A 20,763-nucleotide genomic window follows, 5' to 3' on the forward strand; every position below is an offset into this window, starting at 1 on the left:
GTGGTGTTTTGCGTGTGCACCCAGTCAGTTATGCCTCTGACTGTTTGTGAGCGGTTCGAATTGCTCCCACGCCCCTGGGTTCTAGACACTGGACTTAGGTACAGGCGGCGATACAGAAAAGACTCGAGTAGACAGGTGGTTTGGATGTAAGCAAAAACTCAAGATTTTATTAAACAGAAAAATAACACAATCTTATGAGAAGTTATTGGTGTAAAATTACAGGCAAATACAAATAACTATACTTAAACAGGGAATGGGGAACACACGGCACATCGAGGGAAAACAACTATCTTAACAATCCCCTTATCCTTATCCCACCCCCTATGTCTAACTAGATTAAGCTATGAGGGGCCAGAAATTATGCTCACCAATCAAAGATCTGCTGAATTCAAAACAGCGGTGGGGTTCGGGGTTCTCTCTTTGTGCTCTCTGGAGCCTGCCGTCATCATGTGGTCTCTGGGCGCTGCAAGGGCATTGTCCAGGTATGAGTACTCCAAAGTTAAAGTCTCTGCTTGGGTACTTTGCCTTGCAGGGACAATGGTTCCTCTTCCTCGGTTGGCAGTTTGAGTTTATATGAAGATAGTCGCAGGTTAGCTGAGACTGAAGGCCTGATCATTCGAAGCTTGTCTTCAATCATCTTCTCAGTTCATCTCCTCAATTCATCTCCTCAATTCGTCTTGCCTCCTCGCCTCATCGCGTCCTGCCTCGCCTGGCCTGGATTGTCCGTGTCCGCCCGATGCAATGCCTGGGCGTTTCCAGATGGAATGGGGAAAGGCACGGGAAGAGGCCAGTGTGTAAGCACGGGATGGGAGAAGAGCAGCAGCAACGAGGGCAAGGAGCAAGGAGAGGCCAGAGAGAAGAGAGAGATTGCTACCTGGGGCCTTCAATTATACTCCTACGGATGGCCCTTATCTGCGCGCCAAATCAGGTTAGTTCTTTGTCTTAATCTTGGCGGGCTATTTTAAATAATGGTAGCAAACTATACTAGCTGTTTTTAGCTGGCCGGTAATCGCATCTACTGGCCCGATAATTGACTTGTTTTGTTATGAATACACCTTGATGGGCCTGTCCAGCCTCGATAGCTTCCTTAATCTGTTCCTGATTATTTATGCAAGCCGCTTGATGGCCTTAACTATAGGCCTAACTGGGTTTTGATTTGTCTCCAATTTGATCTGATACATAATTCAAAGTCCTGTCTGGTTTTCAAAATGCAAAGTCTCTCTTCACAGAAACTGCAGCTTTGGTTTCGATTTCTCCACGTGCTGCCTGTACCGCAGAGTACAAGTTTTTAAAATTTCACAGGCTTTCTGCCACGAAGCGCGGACACCATCTTGGGTACCCTTTTTGATTTAAAATGTCCACGCAGGGTCCCTTTTATTAACAATAACCTTTGAGGAAATGCAGAAATTTTGAAAACCTTACACTCCCCGCTGTGATACTAAAACTTGCTTGAAGATGAGCAAAATTTTCTGACACTCCATAGTCAACCTTCCCCTGTAATTACCTATCTAGTATACCCACGACACAGGCACTTCCCATTCCACAAAAATGTAGTGTACATAAGCATACATAGGATAAAATTACAGACTTTACACACATCCAAGCACGGAGGGGGTCCAACACCCCTGCACCACTTGGTACACACATCTTTATTAAACACGTCACAAAAAAACCCAACAGAAAAACCTTCATTAGAAATAACACACACAAAAAAACAACAATCTTTAATCACAAATACAGGGAAAAAAACTTAAACTGGTGTATCTCCCTCCACCTTTACATAATGTTCCTTCCAGATCCTCTGGTTTTGGAATTCTGAACACTGACCTTTTCCCTTACACTGAATACAAACTAAATACAACACTATCCCCAACTGACAAACCATGAGAATGTGGGAAGCCAGTCTGATCCATGAAGGGACCTCTATGTTATTGAAAATGTCCCACCAGGATGGAATCACAATATCCAATATCTTAGTCCCGATCTCTACTGTTTTCTGCTCTAGAGTATAAAAATGTTTCTGCAAAACTATAACGGCTTTGAGTATTTTGGTAAGGTGTTCAGGGAGAGGGGGAATTTCATAGCCAAAGTGCGCTACGTACTTTTGCAAATTCGTAAAATTCCCTTCACAGTGAGGTGAACAGTGGAGGGTTCAGGAATGGGAACAATTTGCTCCTGGGCCACTTGAACTTCTGCCTCGGGTTTAAAACAGAAACTGCTGTCACTAACTGGACACCAGCTATGCTGTCCATGCTGGTAGTGGGACGCGCCGGTGGTGACACAATATGTCCCACCTCCTATATATGCTACCTGCGGGGAAACATGGCCTTGTGCCATTGCCTCCATGATACAATTAATAGGTTTTGCACCAGCAGCTCTGAACCCACACTGCGGTTTCGAATAGGCATTCAAGTGCTGGGGACACAGGATTCTGTGTGCTCCCCGGCTCCGGCACCCTGAGAGGTCAGTACCTGTCATAGCGTGCTCCCACTTTATGACGTAAGGTGGGACCGCTGTGAAACGAATGTGTGCACCCCCTTGATTGACTCCAATGTTCTCCACCCTGTATACTGGTGCGGGTCGGGCTGTCCTTCCCATTACCGGCATTCTAACTACTACTCCCATGATTGTGTGGTTGGACCGCCCACAATCCACGGGGACTGGGTAGGCTTCGGAGGCTAGCCGGAGTTGGCATGGGCTCAATGCATTCTCAAAAGGGTGGAGGGCTGCGAGGTGCTTGTTGCTAATCCAGGAGGGGACCAAACCCTTTTTTAAATCCTCCAGACTACTGCGGCCCTCGGCCAGTAACCACACCCCGTATAATACGCACACCTCATTCAGCGCAGCCTGGTCAGAAGCATTTCTGTCCTCCCTTATGAGAGCATTTACCGTCTTTGTGTGCTTTTCCAACTCGGCTATGATCTCCTTTAAATGTACCGTCATGGCCTGGTCCTCATGCAACTCTGAGCCCACTACCTTGTTCTCATCCATTAATATTTTCTTTAACTGTGTTTTTTATACCGTTATCTGGGTCTGCAGCTCTATGTCATCCAAACTGTTGATGACAGAGGATCCAGTATTAAACGCAGTAAAAACATCATTCCATACTCCCCTTCTTTGTCTCCCTGCATTACCCAAAAATTCTCGGTGTGTGGTGTACAGTTCGGTCTTGTCCATGTGGGCAAAATCGAACTCGTGAAACTTCTGAACATGTCCTTTAATAGGACTTGGTATAGCTGCGCTGTTTCTTTGGGGCACCACTCTGGTGAATGTACCTCGGTAAGATTTAAAATCATGGAGGCTACCACGTAGTGTACCCCCTGGTACAGCATCTGGTCAGTGGGGACTAGTACCAACCCATTCCCTGGTCCCTTGGTGGCGGTGGGGCAACCTTCCCTGGATAACCTCGCCGCCTGCGCCGTGGGCGGGGGCTTACGGGGCGGGTTACCAGCTCAGTGGCATTGACTGGGATCGGGGAGAATGGGACTGCGCACATCTTCCGGCTGGCATTCCACCTCATCCCCTTCCCGGTGTCGTGCCACTGCTGCTGGAAAACAATGGATATGCCTGTGGGGCAGACCTTCTCTGACCCCCACATACAGATATAAATCCGTTGATCCGGTTCCCACCACTTGTCCCAACACACGCTTAATCCTCCATGAGTCCCTGTAATCGTCTGATGGGTGTTGTTCCCCAACCGTTCCCACTCGACTTCGGGGTTCCTCATGTCCTTGCTGAACTTTCTGAGCCATCACCACCTATCCAGTGGAATGTGTCCTTTACACGTCAAACATATTCACTTTCCAACTGTGACGCTGACCCTCGTGGTAATGACTCGTAACCTGGGGCACAGGAGGGAGGCCTCCCCGTACGTGAATCCAGTTTGGCTGGAGTACTGAGATGAATTGGACCCCAGCCATCCTGGAGCTCCTTCCCTCGTGGACGTAGACGGCGATTTCCTCCGCATCCCGTTCACCGCTCCCACCGATCACTATGGGCGCTCTGTCTCCCAAACACCCATAGATGTGGGAGTCCTGGACATCGCTCCGTCTTTCGACGCTCATTGCAATCAGGGCAAATAGGATCACGATCCCTTCCATCCTGAAAGTCTTTCTGCATAAGATGTAAAAACATGCAGCCACGTCCCCAAGAGATTCTCTGGCTTGGTGATGCACGGTCGGGTCCCGCGACCTCGACCCAAATATACACACTCTTAACAGATTACTTAACATAAAACTACCCATCGCCTTATTTAACCTAAATCAAAACACCCAAATTTAAGTTAAATAATTACACTTTACTTAAACTAAAACTTAAACTAAAACTATATACATCCGCTGCCCGTCTCCGGGCGGCCAGGCTAATCCCTGGTCGGACTGCGGCTCGCCGCTACCCCCGGCGTGACCGTGCCATCCTTCACTGTTGGTCCCTCACAGCCCGTGGCTGCTGGCTGAGGACCTTTGTCCTTGGACCTCTCCCTGTCTCGAGGGGCGGCCCTTGGTAACAGGAGGGCTGGCGACCATGGCTTTCTCGGCTGGGGCGCCCGTGGGGAACTTCTAGGGGCTTTGACGGGTGGAGCTTTCCTGGCCGATGGGCCTTTTACCCGAACCGCTGCTCCCCCAGGCTTGATCTCTCCTGAACCTGGGCTAGGGGCAGGTAACTCTTCGCAGCCTGCTGCTGCGAGCTGAGAGTCTCCGCCCCCAGTTCCCATGGCTGGGTCTGGGGTGGGGTTTTCGACCTCAGGTCCCTCCCTCTCTACACCTGGGTTAGGGGCGGGGTTTTCGCCCTCAGGTCCCTCCCCCTCGTCTGGATCCCAGAAGAGAGGGGGTGTGTCCCAATCGATGGGCGAGATGGTCCCTCCCTTCAAGCAAGCCACAGCACCTGCCTGTGCAGTCTGTGAACTTGCTCCTGCTGCAGGCTGAGGATCTTTATCCTCAGACTTAACACCAACTGGCTGCTTTCCCCTTTCAGGTGTAAACAGCTTACACTGGTTGATATGGAGCCATTTTGTACGCCGAGACATCTTCACGGTGTATACCATGGGGCTGGCTTTATCTACAATACTGTAGGGCCCCATGTACAATGGTTCCAAACTATCTACTCGGGCATAATTTCTTACCATAACCTGATCTCCTATCTCCCACTTGTGGTGCTTTCTCTGTTCGAGCACCAATCAGTTACTCTGATGCTGCCTTCCCATGTTCCCAGCCGCTTGCTCATGGATCTGCTTCAGGTGCTCAAAAAGGCTTCGGGCAAACCTGTCATGGTTTACCTCCCTGAGCTGACCCTCCGTGAGCACTGGAGCTAGTACATGGGTAGGGGTCCGCATGACCCTGCCAGTCATTAGCTCGCATGGGGAATACCCCGTGCTCTTAGACTGGCTGGCCCGGATCCCCATCAAAACCAACGGTACGACCTCGGCCCATTTACGGGGCAAGTCCACCATATCCTTCCTCAGCCTTTCTTTGCGGGTCCGATTCATACGTTCTACAATCCCGGATGACTGGGGGTTGTGGGCCATGTGCCATTTCCCTTCGATGCCTAGCAGCATTTGGGTGTTCTGCATCACCTGTCCGGTGAAGTGACTCCCTTGGTCGGACTCCACATACTGTGGTAGTCCCCACCTCGAGAACACTTCCCGGACCAGGATCCTGGCAGTACCCAGAGCTGTGGCTGTTCTGCAGGGAAAGGCCTCTACCCACTTGGTAAATACGTCCACCAGGACTAGGCAGTACTTATAGCCTCCCTGGGAGGTGGGCAGGGGCCAGATATAGTCAACTTGTATCGACTGCCATGGTCCCTCTACCCTCCTGACGTGTTCCATAGGGACCTTCCTTTTGTGGGGGTCAGGGTTGTTCGCAGCGCACACAAGACAGCCTGCACAGAAATTGCGGACATCGTCCCTGAGTCCAGGCCAGGTGGTCTCAGGCCCGGGGTGTCCCGCTCCTGGACCCTCATGGGCCAGTTGAAGGAATTCCCTCCGATGCTGCTGCGGCACAATCCACTGTTCCCCCGGAACAGCATGCCCTCTTTAACAGAGAAGATCGCTGTGCCGTATGGATCTTCTTCTCCCTTTCCCTCTGCTGCAGCACTGAGGACTGCTTTGAGGACGGGGTCTTGGGCTTGGACCGTCTTAAGGTCCGGGGCTAATGCGACACTTACACTCCCTTGGGCCCCGTCCTTACCTCTAACCGTCGCCATGGGTCTGGACCAAAATGGGTCCCAGAAAGTGCCTGTGCGGGCACCCTCCTTGGCGAGAATGTCAGCCTGCTGGTTGCCTTGGCCGCGGGGTTCTGTGGAGGAATGCGCTTTCACCTTGTGGATGAAACCTCCCCTTCCTCCAACACTGCTGCCAGGATCTTTTCCAGCAGGGGTTTTACTGTGAGGGGTCTCCCGTCAGCGGAGGTTTTTCCGTGGCGGGACCAGATGGCTAGGTACTCCGTACACGAATTTCACATGAACATGCTGTCTGAGCAAATCGTGTAGGGGGTGGGGAAGATTTCGGGTTGTGTAACAACGTACACCACCGCAGACTGTTCAGCCTGCTGGGGCTCATGGTGCTGGGGAGCTTAATCGCCAGGGCAATGTTTGCCGCTGGGTCCTTAACTCCACACACAGTGAGACGCTCGCCAGCAGATACCATGCTGGAACCGTCTACATAGATTTTGCGGCCTGTGGGATGTATCCCAGCCAGTAAACCTATGTTTACTTCCCAACCCCTTCAATGGAACACCGGTGGGCTGTTCCAGGATATACCATGTTGGCTGCGAGCTTTTAGCTCACAGAGACCCTTCACCCTCAGATCCATCTGTGAGAGGAGCAAGGTCCAGCGGGCAATGCGGGCACTGCTCACTGTCCCATCCTTGATCATCTTGTCCAGAAGCATCTGGGTGGGTATGTGATGGGTGAGGAGGGTGATGGGAGAGGTGTCTGTGAAGGTCAGTGAACTTTTCAGAGCCCAATGTGTGGCAAAAAGATGCCGCTCACAGTTGGAATAGCTCCTTTCCACATCTGTGAGTATCCTGGAGGAGTAGACCACCGGCCGCAGCCGGCCGTGCCGCTCTTGGAGCAGCACAACACTCAGGCTGTCCCCGCTGGCTGCTACCTCCAGGAAAAACTCTTTCCCCACATCTATGGCCCCTAAAGCTGGCGCGGTCTGCAAGTCTCTCTTGAGCCTGACGAATGCTGCCTGGCAACCCTCATCCCAAAGCCACTCCGCTCCCCTGTGTAGGAGTCGGAGCAGAGGGGCTGCGGTAGCTGCATAGTCCTCAATAAAGTCTCTACAGTACCCGGACAGCCCTAGAAACAACCTCACACCCGTTACTGTGTTGGGGACTGGTAGTTCTTGTACCGCCTCCCTCCTAGCCTTATCTATGGCCCTTTCTCCAGCGCACACGGTCAGGCCGAGGAATTTCACCTCCTATGGCCGATCTGCGCTTTCCTGGGATTTACTTTGAAACCCTTCTGCCCTAGCCTCTCCAGCAGTCCGGCCAATAGCGGGCCATGCACCTCCTTCAAATCAGTGAACAGGAGCAGGTCATCCACATATTGAACCAACTGTCGGGGCTGGCTGAAATCCTTTAAACTTTTGGCCAAGCACTGATGGAATATGCTGGGGCTGTTGTGGAAGCCCTGTGGCAAACAGTTCCACGTGTACTGTTGCCCTTTAAACGTAAAGACAAACTTGTACTGACCCTCCCTCCTTACAGGGATGGACCAAAACCCATTTGAAATATCCAGCACCGTGAAAGTGGTCGCGGATGCTGGAATACTCCTGATGAGGTCGGTAACTGCTGCTACTGTGGGTGCGCAGGCTGGGATGTTGCTATTGAGCACCCGATAGTCCACCGTGGCCCTCCAGGAATTGTCTGGCTTTCTGACCGGCCATAACGGAGAATTCACGTGGGTAGCTATCGGTCTCAGAACTCCCTGCTGCACTAACGAGGACTTGGCTGCTTCCATGTCCGGCTCTGCTTCCCTGGGGAAGTTACACTGTTTCTGCGGTCGGGCCTTGGGATCCCCGTCTACGCTGACCTCAAACCCAGTGATCCTCACGCAGTCATGTTCGTGAGTGGCAAATGTGGCCAGGTGGGCCTGCACAAATGCCTGGAACTCCGGTGGGGTGTTGCTGACCATGAGCCCGAGGTTATAATCCTCTTTGGGCTTCATGGTGCAGAGGGTCCCCTTCCCTTCCTTTCCCGGGATTACTACAACTTCTCCGTTCTTTACTCTACCTGCCCCCCAAAGGCAGTGATTCGTCAAATCTACTAGGATCCCTTGACCCACGATAAAGTCGGCCCCCAGGATCCCTCTTCCACCCTCCACATCCCATTTCATCAGGACACATGTCCACTTGGAGCGGAGCGGTCCTATCCGAATGGCGAGCGGGATGGGAAACGAGCTGGCCTGTTCCCTACCCGTGAACCCCGATGGACTGTATGGGACCCCGCTGGAGAGAGGTGAGGTGATGGGGTTAGCTGAGTAGACCACAGTGCATGATGCCCCCGTGTCTAACAGATAGGTCCTCGTCACCTTCTCCACCTCCATCTCCAAAAGCGGTCTTTTCCACTCATCATACCAGAGAGAACACAGATAAACAGGCTGCGCTGGCTCTATTCACGGCTGTGGGTTGGATGGGGCTGACAGGGTGAGAGCACCGGTGGTGGCTGCTGCTCTCCCCTGGCCAGTCAGTAAGGACCTCATGGTGTCCAAAAGTGACTCAAACTCCGCAGAAGGAGTCCCTGCCCCTGCCTTTTGGGCTGTGGCTGTGGGATGCTTTCCCTTGATATCCTTCCAAGGGTTTGTGCACTCCTTCCGCCAGTGATGATCCTTCCCACACCCGTAACAATTGGTCTTTGTGCTGTGGGGGTTACTCCCTTCCTGGTGCCACTCTTTCCTACCCGGTCCGGGTTTTACCTCATGCACCTTACCCTTGGGTGGGTGTGCATCGGCTCCCCTACCATTTTTTAAGCCAGAGTGAGCTGCCTAATTACCGTGAGTTCTGTGGTCTGGGGCTCTTTGAGGTCGAACCAGGCTTCTGCCTTGGCCCAGACCTGTGGCAAGCTGTTCGCCACCAGGCAACGGAGCCAATGGGTCAGGGAATCCCTGTTCAGAAACGCTCGGTCCGGCGTCCCCCGGCAAGCCTTCCGGTACACCGGCCACAGCCAGTCCGCAAAAGCCTGTGGGGTTTCCCCTGGGAGCTGGATGGTCTTCTCCAAGCGGGAGAAAGGACTTCCCTCATCTATCCCCATGGCCTCCAGAACAGCATCTCTAAGCTCCTCGTACCCGCTCTGCCCCCTTTTACACTCGTCAGAGAGGGATTGGAGAAGACTACTCTCCAGGGAGAATAGCAGCATCTTGGCCTTCTCAGCGTCATCGCAGTCGTAGACGCTGGCAGTCTGCTCTATTTCCCTGAAGTGGATCGAGGGGTCTCCCTTTTCGGAGAGCTCGGGATATGGTTGACCATAACCCTAAGCTGTTGGGTGTTAAAGGGTAATACAAACTGGTTTTGGAGGGGTCCCTCATTGTCGCCATTGGCGGGTGGGCCAAAACTCCGATGCCGTGCAAGGCACATCGGTCCCGGCTCCGACCTCTCGGGCGGGGTCTGCTCTACCTCCGCCTCCACCTCTGGCTCCACTCCCGGTTCCACGCCCCCTTGCTGCCAAACCTCGCTGAAACTTGGCGCTACGGGTGGTGGCCGTGAGGTCTCATCTTTCTCAACCGGGTCATCCCTAAGCACTACCGGTGACGTTGGAACTGTCCTCCCCTCGTTCCCCAGAAAATCTGCCTGGCCTACCTTTGGGCTTATGAGGCATACCATGCCTTTTGCCTTCTGGAGGGCCCGGCTCAGATTTTCTATCCTCTCTCTACAGGGGCCGTGGTCTGCCTCCTCAAATCCCTGTTCACCCGTTTGCTTGTAAGCGGCTTTTACCTCCTGTACTTTCTCTTCCTGTTCCCTAACCTGCCTTGCCAAGTGGGCGTTTCTCTCCTGCAACCTTAACGCATTTCCCTTGGCCTCGGTGACTTGGCACAGTAGGTATTCCAACTGGGCCTTGTGTTCTCCCACTAAATGCACTCTCTCCTGATTCAAAGCCTGCAAAGCTACTAATAACTTCTCCCCTGCTAGAGCCTTATCCTGGATCTCCAGGGCTGACTCCCTTAACTCCACTGCCTGTGCTGCAATGAGCCTGTCCAACAGCTGGACCTGCTTTTTAAAACACATCAGCCAAACTGCCTTCTCTAAGGACTTCTTGTGTTCCTTTCGCTCTGTCCACTTAGCTGCTGCATCTACCAGACACCCAGCCTTTAACAGAGTGGTGATCCACTTCTTAGTGATATTCACCTTGCTAAACACATAATCAGAATTCCTTTCCTCCATCATGGTTTGCTCATCCAAACCATTGTCTACTGTATTGCCACCCTGTTGCCGGCGTCATGCCGTGGTCGCCATTTCTGTAGGGGGTGGCGTGTGGTGGTGTTTGGCACGTGCGCCCAGTCAGTTATGCCTCTGACTGTTTAGTGAGCGGTTCGAATCACTCCCACGCCCCTGGGTTCTAGACACCGGACTTAGGTACAGGTGGCGATGCAGAAAAGACTCGAGTAGACAGGTGGTTTGGATATAAGCAAAAACTCAAGATTTTATTAAACAGAAAAATAACACAATCTTATGAGAAGTTACTAGTGTAAAATTACAGGCAAATACAAATAACTATACTTATACAGGGAATGGGGAACACACGGCACATCGAGGGAAAACAACTATCTTAACAATCCCCATATCCTTATCCCACCCTCTATACCTAACTAGATTAAGTTATGAGGGGCCAGAATTTATGCTCACCAATCAAAGATCTGCTGAATTCAAAACAGCGGTGGGGTTCGGGGTTCGCTCTTTGTGCTGTCTGGAGCCTGCAGTCGTCACATGGTCTCCGGGTGCTGCAAGGGCATTTTCCAGGTACGAGTACCCCAAAGTTAAAAGCTCTGCTTGGGTAATTTGCCTTGCAGGGATGATGGTTCCTCTTCCTCGGTCGGCAGTTTGAGTTTAGATGAAGATAGCCGCAGGTTAGCTGAGACTGAAGGCCAGATCATTCGAAGCTTATCTTCAATCGTCTTCTCAGTTCATCTCCTGAATTTGTCTCCTCAATTCGTCTTGCCTCCTTGCCTCATCGCGTCCCGCCTGGCCTGGCCTGGATTGTCCGTGTCCGCCCGATGCAGTGCCTGGGCATTTCCAGATGGAATGGGGAAAGGCACGGGCAGACGCCAAAGGGTAAGCGCGGGATGGGGGAAGAGCAGCAGCCACGAGGGCGAGGAGCAAGGAGAGGCCAGAGAGAAGAGAGAGATTGCTACCCGGGGCCTTCAATTATACTCCTACGGATGGCCCTTATCTGCGCGTCAAATCAGGTTAGTTCTTTGTCTTAATCTTGGCGGGCTATTTTAAATAATGGTAGCAATCTACACTAACTGTTTTTAGATGGCCGGTAATCGCATCTACTGGCCCGATAATTGACTTGTTTTGTTATGAATACACCTTGATGGGCCTGTCCAGCCTCGATGGCTTCATTAATCTGTTCCCGATTATTTATGCAAGCTGCTTGATGGCTTTAACTATAGGCCTAACTGAGTTTAGATTTGTCTCCAATTTGATCTAATACATAATTCAAAGTTCTGTCTGGTTTTTAAAATGCAAAGTCTCTCTTCACAGAAACTGCAGCTTTGGTTTTGATTTCTCCATGAGCTGCCTATGCCGCAGAGTCCAAGTTTAAAAAATCTCACAGGCTTTCTGCCACTAGGCGCGGACGCCATCTTGGGTACCCTTTTGGATTTAAAATGTCCACGCAAGGTCCCTTTTATTAACAATAACCTTCGGGGAAATGTAGAAATTTGGCAAATCTTACACAATAGACTAGAACCATGGAGCAGTGGTTCTCTCAGATGCCTGTGGACATGATGCAAATTGGACCCACAATCCCTGCAGGCACAGCTGCAGCATGTGCAAGCTTAGTGCCTTCGCACACAGGTGTCAGTTGGGATGTTGCACTTTTTCAAGGAGGTTTTGAAGGTGTCCTTGAATCATTTCCTCTGCCCACCTGGGGCTCTCTTGCCATGTCGTAACTCCGAGTAGAGCACTTGTTTTGGGAGTCTCGTATCGGGCATGTGGACATTGTGGCCCATCCATCAGAGCTGATCGAGCGTGGTCAGAGCTTCAATGTTTGGGATGTTGGGCTGAGTGAGAACACTAACGTTGGTGTGCCTATCCTGATTTTTTCCCTGATTATTGTTTCTAAAACCTTACCCACCACTGATGTTAAACTGACCGGCCTGTAGTTACTCACATTGTCCTTACACCATTTCTTGAACAAGGGCGTCACATTTGCCACTTTCCAATCCTCAGGCCCTTCCCTCGTATCTAGGGAAGATTGGAAGATTATGGCAAGCCCTTCCACTATCTCCACCCCCACTTCCCTTAACAACCTGGAATGCAAGCCATCCAGACCAGGCGATTTGTCCACCCCAAGCATATCCAGCCTTTCCAGTACATCCTGCCTATCAATTTTCACCCCATTCGTTACCTCTACCATCTCCACTTCTACTGATATTGTGTCAGCGTCCTCTTCCTTAGTAACTACCGATTCAAAGTACTCATTAATTATTCTAGCCTTCCCCTCCGCCTGTAAGAATATAGCACCTACTTTGTCCCTAAAAGTCTGCACTCTGCCTCTTACTGCTTACTATTTACAGGAAACTCTTTGGTATCTGGCACCGATGGGACCGGGTTGGAGCCGGTTGATTAAAAATTCCGGATGACGGAGAGGGTTATTTATTGAGGCTATTTTTAACAAACAAAAATAAAAAAAATCAAGAATCAAGATCTGGGTGTCCTTGTGCACCAGTCGCTGAAGGTAAGCATGCAGGTGCAGCAGGCGGTTCAGAAGGCAAATGGTATGTTGGCCTTCGTAGCGAGAGGGTTTGAGTACAGGAACAAGGATGTCTTGCTGCAGTTGTACAGGGCCTTGGTGAGACCACATCTTGAGTATTGTGTGCAGTTTTGGTTGCCTTATCTGAGGAAGGATGTTCTTGCAATGGAAGGAGTTCAGCGAAGATTCACCAGGCTGATACTTGGGATGGCAGGAATGACGTATGAGGAGAGATTGTGTCAATTGGGCTTATACTCACTGGAGTTTAGAAGAATGAAAGGGGATCTCATTGAAACATAAAATTCTGACAGGACTGGACAGACTAGATGCAGGAAGGATGTTCCTGATGTTCGGGGGAGTCCATAACCAAGTGTCACAGTTTAAGGATAAGGGGTAAGCCATTTAGAACAGAAATGAGGAGGAATTTCTTCACCCAGAGAGTGGTGAACCTGTGGAATTCTCTACCACTGAAGGCAGTAGAAGCCAATTCACTAAATAAATTCAAGAAGGAGTTGGATATATTTCTTAAGGCTAAAGGGATCAAGGGGTATGCGGAGAAAGCAGGGACCAGGGACTGAATTTGGATTATCAGCCATGATCGCATTGAATGGCAGAGCAGGCTCGAGGGGCCGAATGGCCTGCTCCTGCTCCTATCTTCTATGTTTCTATGTAAGAAATGTGCAGTAATTGGGTACTCACCTGCAGAATGTTGTGTTAAATGGATGGTGGAAAGTTCTTGATTAAGTACAGTACTGCCAGTTGAGGGTAATCCATAACTCTTTAATTACGTAACAGTAAAACAAATCATACAGTAAACGGGAGACACACAGAAAAATGGTGGATCAGAAGAGACTACCGGCAGCGCGGGAGTGTCAGAATCCTGTTAATGAGGTGTTCCGACAGTGCCAAGAAGCCGAGTAGTGGCAGTTTGGAGAACTACCCCCACTCGGCAAAATTTCCGGTAATTGAGGTGTTGTTTTCGGAGTATGAATTTTGCTGGTTAATAGAGAATTCCGGATATTTAGGTGCTGTTTAAACAAAAGTTTCCTGTACATGCCGGTAGAAGATTTTTGGGTTCTCTTTTACGTTAACTGCCATTCTATTCTCATATTCTCCCTTTGTCAGTCTTATTTTCCTCTTCACTTCCCCTCTCAATTTATTGTATGTGGCCTGGTTCTCACTTGAAGAATTCACCTGACGTGTATCACACACCCTCTTTTTTTGTTTCATCATCTTCTCTATCTCCCTTGTCATCCAAGGAGCCCTGGCTTTGGTTCCCCTACTTTTCCCTTTTGTTGGATTGTACCTAGCCTGTACCTGAAATATCTCCTCCTTAAAGATCACCCATTGTTCCGTTACAATTTTTCCTCTCAATCTTTGGTTCCATTTGACCCTCGCTAGATCCCCTCTCATCCCATTGAAGTTAGCCATCTTCCAATTTAGAAATTCTACTTTAGATTGTTCCTTGCTCTTCTCCATTACTAATCTAAACCTTATGATACGATGATCCCTCGTACCCAAGTGTTCTCCCACAGAAACTTGGTCCGCTTGGCCCATGTCATTCCCCAGCACCAGATTCAGCAATGTCTCCTTCCTAGTTGGGCTGAGAACATACTCGTCAAGGAAGTTCTCCTGAACACATTTCAGAAATTCCTCCCCCTCCTTTCCCTTTACACTAACATTATACCATACAATTCATCAAGTTTACAAAAAGTCTTCATTGCCAAGTCTTGCAGATTATAAAACTGTGTAAGAATGTATCGATTCCTAATCCCTTGTGAACAGATTCTGGCCTAGAAATTCGGTGGGCTGTGCCACCAGTTAGCGCCTAAAGAGGGCACTCAGTGGCTTTAGCGCCACTGGCCATGCCTCCCGCGATATTTAGCTGGAGCGCTAATGGTAGCATTAGCCTGTTGCACTGCGCCGCCACCGATGACATCATCGGTGTGCGCAGTGCCCCGCTACCGCCCCGATCTTGATATTCGGTAGCGCCCGCCGCTGTAGCGACGTTCGCAAATCGCACCCGGTTCACGGGGCCTACCTGTGGCGGCAGTGGCGCAAATTAAGGTGGAGTTGCGGGGCAGCCGTTTTTGCGGCGGCCACCTGCCAGCACCTCCGTCCCCGGCCTCCTGATCTCCCCCCGTGGCAGTGCCGGCTGTTATCCGAGAGCCCGGCACTTCTCCTCGGTGCCGGGCTCTTTTGCCGGCACCTGAGATCTCCGATCGCGCTGATGCAGGCCCCTCCCCCTTAAGAATAGGAGGAAGGCCTGCAGTACCGCAGCACGCCGTGCCACAGCGTGTGGTGCTGCGGTACGTTGCGCTGCAATATTGAGTTTCAGCGCCCTAAGAGGGACGCGGAGCGCCTCGAGCCTCGCCCCGTGTCCCTCTTCGGGCATTCAAACTGAATTTCCGGCGGTCGCAACTGCTCTGATCGCTGCGCTAATTCCGGCGCCCAGGCGAGCTTGGCGCCCCGTTTGCGGCTCCACCAAATTTCTCCCTTCTATCTTTATTGCTTTGTAAGTATTTACCATTAGTAACATGTTGTGTCTCACTATTGTATATTATCTTACTTGCAAATAAATCTGACTACTAGCTTTATCCTGATTTAATGAAAAACTATTTGCTGCCTTTCAGGAAATCCAGGAAAACGTCCTGTGGCACAGTATCAGATTCGATTCACAGATCTTATGGAAACTATAGATTCCAATATTCTCTGGGGTGGGGTCTCAGAGTGGGGGGAGGAGTTATGGTTGCGAAACCTGGAATGACAGTTTTCCCCGAATGCCATGAAGCATGGCTCACGTGCTTTTTATAAAATACAGACTCCCTGCCTGGAGACCAGCCTGATTTACAGGCTTGGCTGCCTATTGGGCGGGGCAAGCTCCAGAAAAGGCCGCAGCCAAAGATCATTTAAATTTTTTGGTTGGTGGGGATAGAGATTGCGAGGGGGGGTGTAGAGCATGGTTGGAGGGGTCAGGGTTTATGATGGGGGAATCGGAGAAGACTGTGGGAGTTTTGGGGAAGATCGTGGGGGATCGGGGGAGGGTGGGAGATTAGGGGCGGGCAAGAGATCTGGGGGGGTCGGAGATTGGGTGGGAGATGGGGGTTCGGAGGGATATTGGGGGTTGGTGATGGGGGTTCGGTGGTCACAGAGGTGTTGGTGATGCGGGAGGGAGGGAGGTTGGAGACCGTGGAAATTGAGGTTGTTTACAGGTAAGCTTGTTAGACCAGGAGGAAACTTTCCTTCTCTTCTTGGCCCACAAGCAGTGCCATAAAGACATTTACCTTATGGATACAGCCCTTCTTGCTTCCTTTTACGTGCTGGGTTTCCCGAGGCTTGGGAAACCTAGCCAACATGTGTTAAAAATAGAAGTACGCAGCCTCATTAGAACGTTTCAACAACCGACCCGCCTCCTGAGAGTGGATTGGTCACCTGCCCCTCCTCCCGCCTTCATTAAAATCGGAAGTGGATGGGTTCGAGGTGTGTTGGAATCCTAATTCAGATTTCTAATATTTTAATCTCCCACCCGACCCAAACCTATGCATTTTGGGGGTTTAAATTACCTTCTATAATTCTGCCATATTGCAGAAGTCAGATATGTTGGGAGAAAGCCTGATTCACAAAAATATAGGGCTGAATTGATGGGGTTTTTACTATGCCTAGCACCTTTAGGACTACCCCGGATCAGGCGTATTTCTCAGACGTTCACTTTCAACTAAAGTTTGAGGTAGCTGAATCCTAAAGTCGCTTAATTGGGTCGAAAGGTCTGGGCTATCTCTTCCTGAAGGAAAGGAACAACCCGAGAATGTTACCGCCCTTCAGATAGTGCTTTTAATAAGTTTAGCTAGACTGTAACATTCCGGATATTACGAGCGTCTGGAAAACTCCCTCAGAATTCTGCAGCTCCTCACCAAAGAGTGTACAGAAATTGAGTTCACGAGTTTTTGATACAAAAGTCTTATGTGAGACAATTATAAAAATATATAGATTTATTAAAGAACCGACATGCAATTTACAGTTGGTGAATCAGTCAATCGCAACATTAACCATTCTGAAAAGTGAAAAAGTGCTATCTTATTATTTACAGAGAATCTTACTTTTAAATCTTAACTTCACTACAGTATTACATTTCTTAAAGTTCTCTATACAGGATATCCATCAATGTCAAATACCTTTGATCCCTGAGGTACAAAGAGTGGTAGACTACAGAGCTGCCTCTGAAGCAGAGAATCACTTTGCCCAATTAAAGTGAGTCTGTTATCCCATTTGAGAGTTCAATATTTTTACCCTTTTCCAGTGGTATTTCCTTCAAGGTTTTCTGCTGATGCAAGCTAATTATCTCTAGTCATTTTTCTGCCGATCTCTGCAACTCTTACTGCCACATCAGCTAGAATCTTGTCTCATCTCTAGCTGTTCCATGTTTACCATATAAAAATGCTGTAACGGCAGGTGTTCCTTACTCTGCCATCTTTACGAGGACAGATGCTCCTTATCATATGTGCTATCTTTACGAAGTTTAAATTAGAACACCTTATCCAGGGTGAACCATTGCTTTTTTCCCCAAAAGGTCAGCCTGTCGGAGCCCTTCACCTTCTGTTTCAATAAGGTTATTTATTCAGTGTCAACAACTATCTTATCTCAATAGCCAGAATGCTTTCAAAGCTATTTCACAGTTAGGTTTCTAAGTTTCCAAACACAGTTTGTCATCATGTTTTAATAAGGCCAGAATTCTTTCATAAGATAGTGTATTTTTCTGAATATGTTATATGGCTTATTGCTTCACAGGATTTTGTGGGGGGTCAGGGGGTGCGATCAGTGGCGGGTCAGGTGGGAAAGTGTTTTATCTCCCCAGCGGGTTGGTGCCCCGCTGTGAACGCAAAGTGTTGAAAATAAAGGTTTCAGTGTTTGACACCATATTAACATAAACTTTACATGAACATTTACATAAAACACCCAAGTGCCTACCCTCTGTGTTGTTAGTCGGTATGATTTCACTAGAATGAGGGTGAGTGTGAGGGGTGGTTAGTGAGATGGGGATGTGAAAATGTAAATAGAGAGGGATGGGTGGAGCTGCAAGGTAAGTTGCTGTGAATAAGGATTGGAAGGGGTAGGGTAGGGAAGACAGAGTGATGGGGATGTAATGAGAGGCATAGCAGGATGAGGTTGAGTGTGGCTTTGTACTAACGTTTCGTGATCTACTGAGATCATTGAAACGTTTGCATCACTGCACCTAGGTCCTCCTGATCACTTACCTGCTTGTGCCCTCCTCTGCAATGTGCAACCAGGATGTGTTGATCTCCTAGGGAGGTCTCTTCCCCCCCCCCCTCCATGGGAAGGGAGGAGAACCTGCCTGTATGTTGTGACTCCCTTCATAAGCACATGGAGGGAGTCATGGGAGAGCCTGGGTGCAGCCGTGTACCTTTGTGCAGTGCTTGTCAGTGTTTGCAGCACCTCAATGCTGTAGAACACTGAAAGCACAAATGTCAAAAGAAATGTGGCCATGGTCCCTTTAAGGAAACCAGCTGATGAAGCATCTTCAAATGATGTCACCAGACTCGCTTCCTCTAATTGGCCGGGAAACCTGCTGGGCGGATTAACAAGCCCAATCAGGGGAAATTCATTTTAGAGGCCGGGATGGAGATAGCAGCGGGGTCGGGACCCGCCACAGACATTGTCCGCCACGGACCGAGGTTCGTAAAATCCAGCCCATAGTACTAGTACCAATATACTATTGATGATAGAACAAATTACAGTCACGTCTTCTTCCCCATCCAAAGTGAAGTGCTTAGATACTAAAACCATTACAGCTAGAATTGATAGAGTATATTTGATTTATTTTTCTATTGACAATGCATTTTAGAATCTATAGCTAAATGTTTGAGTGCTGTAATTATGAAAAAATCAGTTTACATCTTGTAGGGGGTGGCGTGTGCCCAGTCAGCTCTGCCCCTGACTGTCTCTGAGTAGTTCGAATCGCTCCCACACCCCTGGGTTCTAGACACCGGACTTAGGTACAGGTGGCGATACAGAATTAGAGTAGACAACTGGTTTGGTACAAGAAAACCGTACTTTTATTAAAGGCACAACAATATTACAACACTGGAAATTTCTAGAATAATTACAGACATACAAAAGTTCACTTAGTTAGGAATGGGGAACACACAGCACAACAAGTGAACAGTCACATTAATGATCCCCCTACCCTTGTCCCACCCCCAATACCTAACTAGATTTAGCTAAGAGGGGCCAGGGATTTATGCTCACCAATGGGGTTTCCTTGACAGTTCGAAACCTGTCGATTAAGCCGGTTGCGATTTTGGGGTTTGCTCTTTGTGTCCTTTGGGGCCTGCCGTCCCCACGTGGTCTCAGTCTTGGGAACTGCGAAGGTCCCTCAGTTGGGTTGAGTCCGCTGATGCGGTAAGGGCGCGGTTATGGATTTGTCCGGTAAGTCATCTTTTATTTTGGTAGAAATAGGGACAGTAAAGTCTTTTGTTGGATACTTTAGGTTGTAGAGTGGAAACCTCGGGTTTTGTTCTTGTGGCGGTTTGGTCATTGAGTTTCATTGTGGCTGGGGCTCGGTTGGTGGTCTTTGGTGTAGGCTTGGCCTTTTGCAGCCTAGTTGTCCTCGGTTGAGCCTGCCCCGCTGTGCTGCGACCTCGATCTTGCTGTTTGGCTTCATTCCTCATCATGCCCCGATGGCTGGCCCTCGTCTGCCGCGCGTTTGGCCCCTGGTGTTATGATGGGCATTCTTCAGTGTCAGCACGGGACAGGAAGAGAAGAAGAGGAGGCTTGTCTACCGGTGGGCCTACAATTATATAGGTTCTTCACCCCTTATCTGCGCGCCAAATCAGGTCGAGTTCTTTGTTTAATTTTGGCGGGCTCGTCTAAAGTGTTTACAGTCATTCACCTTAACGGCTTTTGGGGCGGTTGTCTCCTTGCTTAACAGCTTCAATATCCTGGCTGTTTGTCATTTATGAAGTTTAATTCTTTTCCTGGCTTGGTAGCTACTTTGAGCTGTTACCGATTATTTATGCAGAAAGTTAATGGCCTCAAGATTAGGTCTATACTGACTCGATCTTCTTCAAGATGAAGAATGCATATTCTGTGTTTATCTAGCTGTCTGGCTTTAGAAATGACAGTCTTTCACAGGTCCATGCATGCCAGGTTTCTCTTCAAAGCTTTGAATGGGCCTGCTTTTGCAGGGCCTTGCTTTTTAAAATCCTGCAGGCTTCTGTCATGAGGTTTCAGAAGCCATTTTCTTTTGGGTACCCTTTTTAAAAACTTGTCCATTCAGGGTCCCTTTTTTTGATAACTTTTGGGGAATGTGAGAATTTTGAGAACCCTACAATCTGTTTCTGGATATAAAACACATGAGTTATGTAGAAAATTGCTCTTTCGATTGCATTTGTAGGATGGGAACGTCATGTGCCCACTAAGACTTTGCCCACATGATAAATGTTAGGCATAGAGGAATTTATAGTCCTATTTTAATAAAATGGAACATTTTTAATTAAGCTTGAATTACTCCTTAGGATATTTTAATTTTGCATTCAGAAAATTATTAAAAACTAGGATGGATTTTTTTGCAGTAATGACAGAACACTGCTTCCACTCAATTTGATTTGCGCAGCAGACTATAAGCATTGCTGTGACTATTGTTGTCAGCTGCCACTAATGGCAGAGAGAACTGATGCCCACAAAGGGAGTAAGTGTGGACCTGCTGAATAATTTAAACAATATCTTACTGCCACTGGCTTTTATTGTTGTATAACTCCTGGTGTAAGTTTCACATCTGTATCTGGAAAAGGAATGGTTATAACTCTGTTTTCACTTCCTATTAATCTTTATG

The sequence above is a fragment of the Somniosus microcephalus genome, chromosome 2, assembly GCF_052327205.1.
Source record: "Somniosus microcephalus isolate GS21.2 chromosome 2, FLI_Smic_1.0, whole genome shotgun sequence".
NCBI classification, from domain to species: Eukaryota; Metazoa; Chordata; class Chondrichthyes; order Squaliformes; family Somniosidae; genus Somniosus; species Somniosus microcephalus.